This window comes from Callorhinus ursinus, unplaced genomic scaffold (assembly GCF_003265705.2).
Source record: "Callorhinus ursinus isolate GAN/ISIS: 27379988/994484 unplaced genomic scaffold, GSC_fseal_2.0 scaffold9, whole genome shotgun sequence".
NCBI classification, from domain to species: domain Eukaryota; kingdom Metazoa; phylum Chordata; class Mammalia; order Carnivora; family Otariidae; genus Callorhinus; species Callorhinus ursinus.
In genome coordinates, this window is record NW_027397071.1 from 28,293,704 (window position 1) to 28,301,098 (window position 7,395).

Genomic DNA, 7,395 nt, shown 5'->3' on the forward strand with positions numbered 1-7,395 from the left:
GATCAACAGCGATCAACAGTCACTTCCTAATAAAGCTGTTTAAAATGGAGTATCCCTTTCTTTGTTCTCTCAACCAACTTTTTCCTACCTTTTCTTTAGTCTTTATTCCAATCTGCTTCTATTATTATTCATTGTATTCTTGGTGAGCCACGATATCATGATCCTAACGAACATGATTCCTGAGTTTAGAAGATCTGTGCTTGATTCCTGTATTGCCTCTGTATCGGTTGTGTGATTTTAGGCAAGGTTACTTAATTTTTCCAAGCCTTAGATTCCTAATCTATGAGATGGGAATACTAATAGTACTTAACCATATAGTGTACAAAAGATTAAAAGTGATACAGCCTACCATGTGTATTGCTCAAAGCTTGACACAAATGACAAAAGTAATGTTAGCAAATATCATTGACCTGCTTCCCCCGCTGAAATGTAAGCCTTTGAAGGTGAGAGAGTACGTCACAATCTGCTTGATAAATCAACATCACTTAGGACTGTGATATGTGTGTGTATGTGTGTGTGTGTGTGTGTGTGTGTGTCAGTAAAATTAACATTTATTCTCAAATTCATTAAGTTCAAATTCATATTTAATCCTACCACTAGATTTATGCTTCTCTCTGCTTCACATCCCTCTTTGTTTTATCTCGATTTTTTTTAATCTCTTTCAGTTTCTTTACCTTTTTGTCTTCTCAATCTCAATAGTCATGAAAGTCCCAAGAGATAGGTGAGAAGAATGATTTTAAAAAACCCTTTTCATAAGGCAAAGCAGTCATGGAATCTAAAGGAGATTTAATTTTGGAACTGCACTGGAATAAGGACGTCTAGGCATAAACTCTGAACTCCTAGCCACAGCAACAAGCCTGTGCCCCAGCTCCCCAGTGGCGGGCCAGTGTGGGGTGGTGTCATGGCACAAAGGTAGTGAACTGTGGCAATGGCTCCGGCCAGCATAGCGCCCTGTGTGTAGTTGTCCTCCCAGGGTCTGGCAAAGGTATCAGGAAGTTCTGTCTCCATGCTGATTTCTTGAGTATAAAACTTCAAACTCTATCACGGTGGCTGACATTACCTGATGAAATCAATTAAGCGAGCAGCACTACCTGCTGAAACTGACCTAGCAAAGACGCAGGAAGGGAGGGCAGTGTAGAAAAGATGAAACAAAAAGATAGTGAGCCGGCTCTTCTTCGGGCTGTGTTTTTAGAAACGTACGTTCCATCAACGTGTCCTTTTACACCGCTTTAACAAGTGCTTCCCCAGCAACGCGAAACAACCCCCTGCTTGGCCTCATTCTTGAACCTCACCAAGTTATTACAGTTAATACTGTGGTTAATGGTTTCTGAAAGACGATATGTACGAGCATCTGAGTGTACACACTTTGGCCTAAATATTGAGAAATCATAGGTATGTAATGCAAAGCCTGGGTGTGCCCGCCTGTAGAAAGTAGCTTATTAGGATTAATCTTTTACAGAGTGACTAATGCACAGGGAATGAGGCCCCTTCCTCTCTGACTCGTAGAGGTTTCGACCAAGTTCTCAAACAGGTCTCTTTGGAATGCAGCTGGTCGCTGTTGAAGACTCTGCTCAAAGATATGGAACATAAAAACCTTGGTGTGTGTGTGTGTGTGTGTGTGTGTGTGTGTGTGTGTGTGTTAACTTTTGTATACTCTAGCAAGTTCTTGAAAATCAAATGGCAGAATCTAAGCAGAAGACCGACTGCCAAAACGCATGCCCAGTCAGGGAAAAGTATGTGGGGAATCATACAGCATACTTCAAGAGCTACAAGAGCAGCCTGGTAGGACTCTGTATTACCTTCTGTTCGGATTCCTGAGCTCTGCCAGACTTTTGTTTGAAAAAGCATCTTTCTGAGGCAGTACATTTGTTATGTTGTATCTGAGAATACTTTGTTTTCACCTTGGTTCCTGCTTTTAACTTGAGTGAACTGACTTGCTCTCTTGAGCTGCTCTTACAGGAGAGACCAAAAGGACACAAGGCAGGTGACATTATGCTGAGGATACCAGGCCGGCCTTATTAGGAGGATATTGTTTTCTGCTAAAATGAGCATAAGACAATAAGAGTTTTTGTACTAGTGCTGTAGTCAGCTAATAAAAGTCAAATCCTCTTCCAGGGAAAAGTAATTGTTACTCCTTGTAAAAAAAAAAAAATAGCTGTTTTATCAATAAAAGCATACAGAGCTGAATACCTACACAAAGAAATTTTCAGTATAATTTATGGCATTTCATCACATTGAACTGCATTCCAAGTAATTCACCCTGGCAGTTTTACTCTCAAAATGGAAATCTTTATATTTTTCTCGCCTTCATCAAATGAAATGAGTTTGTGTTCAACCATAGTCCATATACTTGATAATTTGTCTGACTGGGTAAGGTTATTAGCAATTTAAGAAATAAACCCATTTGGATTTTCAGAGAGAGTTAACAGAAATAGGAGATTGCTATGATGATCTCTTAAAAATTACAATGTAACACACAACAGTGAGATTTAAGTAACAAGATTTTCCATACACCAATAACACCAAGGAAATTCAAACTCAAATTCCCTAGATTGATTTCCAGGGATTAAGAGGTTGGTATTGAAGTCAATGAAAGAGACATTTTACAAAGCTGAGAGGTCATTCAGTTCAGAAAAGCAGACCAAACACACACTATCTTTAGAGTTTCTGTGGTTAAAATGCACTCGGATCAGTTGGGTGAAAGATTTTATAAGATTCTCCAGTCTGCTCAGAATGAAGTAGATGGAGGCAGTCACAGTTAGAGGATCCTGAAAGTCTTGACTGATAAAATGTGAGGCCTGTGAGGGCACCTGAAGATTATTCAGCACAACCCCATACTTTTATGAAGGGGGAAATCAAGGCCTGAAGAGATTAAGTGACAAGGCTAACACCATTCCTCTGGTCTGTATAGGTGCTCACTGTCTTGCCTTTCAGAGAGAGATCTTCTAATTCTCCCATCAGATTCTTTCAAGAATTAATGATTTTCTTAAATTTTATTTTGATTCCTTTTGATTTTGTCTTTTGTAATGAAGATGATAATTTTTGGGTAAAATACTGATATAGAAAGTTTTCAAAATTGTTACTCTTTTTAACTTCCATTTAGCCTCTTGTGACATTACCAAGAAATGCCGATGGCATTTTACATTTGGATTCAACTCTTCAATTTACAAAATACTTGAATATCTAAGACTTGCCAATAATATAAGCTACTTACTATTTAACCAAATGAGGATGAGCAAAATTAAATGACTTTGCCAAGGTCACACAATCAGGCAATAAAGAAGTCAGAATTTGAACCCAGCACTTTTTATTGTTTACACCACATAAACCGTGGATGGGTAACTAAGGTAAAGGGGTCAACTCATAAGATTCTCACTGAGGAGGAACCGAACTGTTCATTTGCTATCTTTCTGTAAGAGCTTCATTTGGTGAAGAGATTTAGACCCAAACAGAAATCTCATTTTTACCTTATACTAGTTTAGGGACATTGATTAAGTGATCTCTTTAAGTCACAATTGTCTGTTTAATGATGATGATAACCATAGATTTTTCTGTAACTATTACATGACTAGAGAAAGAAAAAGAGAGTTGTGTTTCTATGAATTTCAGTTAACACTGTTGGTAATTATCCTTTATATCTTTCAGAATGTAAGCCCCTTCAGGGTGAAGATAAGTGTTTTGTCTTTAATGCAGAATATCAACAATGACAAGATATGAGCAGCTATATATCCCCAGAACATAGCGAGTTTCTAGAAGAGAATAGGTGTCCAATAAATAGTTGTTTTTATTGTAGTAGAATTTAATATTGACTTTGAAAACAAACCCTACCCTGGGTTGACTGGCTGGTTGACTTCCTATTTCTGTTTTTATTTAAGTATGAGATGAGAAGTGTGAATTTTCTTTCTTTTTTTTTTAAGATTTTATTTATTTATTTGACAGAGAGAGACACAGTGAGAGAGGGAGCACAAGCAGGGGGAGTGGGAGAGGGAGAAGCAGGCTTCCTGCGGAGCCGGGAGCCCAATGCAGGCTCGATCCCAGGATCCCGGGATAGTGACCTGAGCCAAAGGCAGACGCTTAACGACTGAGCCACCCAGGCACCCCGAGAGGTGTGAATTTTCTATTCTGTCTTAGGGTCTCATTTCTCACGTGCCTCTCAAGTGGTAAGCATCTTGCTCTGCCATTGTTTCTCTGGTGTTTAAAATTAGAGTATGTAAGTCTTGTAGCACGCTCTCTAGCTACTTGTCTGGCAAGATAACCATATTATCTGATGTTCAACCAAAGAAACTACCTAGTCCAGTGGTAGAGGAAAATTGGCTATGTGGAACTTAGTGATAAATTAGACTATACTTACTGTTACTTTTTTGAAATTTAAGGGTTTTGATGATATACAATTTTTAATTTACATACCAGCTTGAGCTACCTCATGAGATCCAGCTTGACCAAAAACTGATTTTGGGGGTTTTACTTATTTGCAAATCAGACTGAATATAAGACACAAATATATACACATGTATACATGTATATTTTGTATTACCAGTTGACTGAGAAAGAGAAAGCTCAAGCCTAGTTTACAGATGTTTCTGCATGATATTCAGGCATCACCCAAAACTGAGCAGCTGCAGCACAACACTGCCCTTTCTGGGACATCCTTGAAGGACAGTGATAACGAGAAATCCTCCAGTGGATGGAACTTCAAGCAGGACACCTAGATGCACTGCACGGTAAATGGCAAGAAGTGGGGGTTCATATAGATTCATGGGCGGTGGCCAATGGTTTAGCTGGATGGTTAGGGAATTGGAAGGAACATGATTGGAAATTTGGCAACAAAGAAATCTGGAGATGAGGTATGTGGATAGACCTCTCTAAATGGGAAAAAAAAAAAAAAGTGAAGATCTTTGTGTCCCATGTCAATGATTACCAAAGGGGAACTCTGGCAGAGAAGGATTTTAATAATCAAGTGGATAGGATGAGCTATCCTGTGGATATCAATCAGCCTCTTTTCCCACAGCTACCCCTGTCACTAACCAAGGGGCTCATGAACCATGTGGCCATGCTGGAAGGGATGCAGGTCATACACGGGCTCAGCAATATAGACTTCCATTTACCAATACCAACTTGGCATCAGCTATTGCTGAATGCCCGATATGCCAGCATCAGAGATCAACACAGTGTCCCTGATATGGCACCATTCTCTAGGGTGATCAACCAGTTACCTGGTTGATTGCATTGGACTGTTTTTATCATGGGAGAGGCAATGCTTTATTCTTATTGGAATGGACACTTGTCCCGAGTATGAATTTGCTTTCCCTGTATGCAATGCTTCTGTCAAACCTACTATCTGTGGATGCACAGAATGCTTTACCCACTGTCATGGTATTCCACACAATTGCTGGTTGGGAGGGTGAGGGAACTGCCACTGACCTCCAGTTTGGTAGCCAAGGGTGGGGCAGAAGAAACACACACTCCACACTAAGGCAAGTGGATTTTACCAAGCAGACCCTGGAGATGCACTGAAAGTTCTGAAATCGGGGGATGAAAACATCAGACTTGCACTGAAAACATTTAACTCTAGCAGAAGCAGAGATGGAGTGACGTATCACTTGTATCTTCCAGGCCCTAATACCCCAGGGGTATAATAGGTTTGCAGGAACATTCACAAGACATTATTTTCCTGACCATGCACAGACCACTCCTACCAATTTTTTTTTCATAAATAGATCTGAGAATCCTCAGCGGTGTCTCCTTGTGGTCAAGTCCCTTTGGCCATTTTGTGATATTCACTATTCCACCTCTTCCCTGTTTAAGTGTGTCACAGCAAGGGCGCCTGGGTGGCTCAGATGGTTAAGCATCTGCCTTCGGCTCAGGTCATGATCCCAGGGTCCTGGGATCGAGTCCCGCATCAGGCTCCCTGCTTCTTGGGAGCCTGCTTCTCCCTCTGCCTCTCTTTCTCTCTCTCTCTCTCTCTCTCTCTCTCTCTCTCTCTCTCTCTCTCTTTCTGTCTCTCATGAATAAATAAATAAAATCTTTAAAAAAAAAAGTGTGTCACAGCAAGGCTGCCTGGGACTAAGTCCTGCCTCCTCCACTTCCTAGCTAAGTAAATACAATCAAGTTATAAGGAATAAATAAGTATATGTAGAGTACTTAGAACAGTGCCTAGCACATAGTAAATGTTTAATAGATATTAAATCTAACAGTTGTAATTCTTATTAGGGAAGTGTTTTTATACTATGGGTCAGAATCCATTAATGGTCCATAAATCAATTTAGTGGGACCAAGCAGCATATTTTTTAACACAAAAGAAAGTAGGATACAATATAACAGAAAATATCAGTTGAATGTAGAAAATATCAGAATGCATTGTATGGCAAGGGTCAGCATTGTTTCATGAAACTTGGCTTTGGAATACATGGGTAGGTGTGTATATATGCATGTATGTGTACTCAACTGGGATAGAAAATACATTTCTCACTGTACTTAATTATCAGAAAGGTAGATGTGTTATTTTTACTGCTTTATCCATAACCCCTAGTTCTTGGAATATAGCAGGAACTCATGCATATTGGTTGGGATCAGTAAATGGATGCATGAGAACACTGGCTAGCTGTGGTCATGTCCCTGGTTGTTGTCAATGTCCAAAAAGACAGTTCTGTTGCTAATGCATAGTCAAGGGGCAAAGCCTGCTGTTTCTGTGGCTGCCCATTGGCATCTACACCAAGGTCACTGATGGAACTGAGGTCTTTACCAAGGACACGTCTTCCCCTGGTGGCAGAAGATGCTGAAATCAATGTTGCCAAGGGCTACCCTTCCAGTGTTCTGTTGAGACTGAGGTGAAATTAAGTTGTGGTTTTCACCCATAGCCACCTGAGACTCAGACAAAAGTCTGCAAGGCTGGCTGCAGGACATGGACTGTAGATATGCTGTCGTCTTCATAATCATCTCTTTCCTCTGACGTTAGCTCATCTTTCTTGAACCAAAACTACCTCCTTTGTTTCTATCTTCCCTGAATCCTTTCTCTTTATTTTTTTTGAATGTACTTAATCTATCATAATAATAGAGCCCTGTAAGCAGCCCTGCCAACCTAGACCTATCTCAACATGCTTGTATCCTGTGGTGAACACAAGTGATCTCATGCCATTATCAGGGCCTTTGGCAATATTCTTGGCAAGATATGACTAAGGACTGAAACAAGTCGACGGCAATGTTAATTGAGACATGGTAACATTAACCTGGGGAATTTAGGACACTGTGCATCCTTTCATGGATAATATTCAAAACATGTAACAACCAGTTTGGGAAGAACACTGACCAACAAATTTGATGTCACAAACAATCAGAAAGGACTCCAGACATAAACAACACTGTAGCTGTGAGTCATTGTGCACTGGATGAATCTCA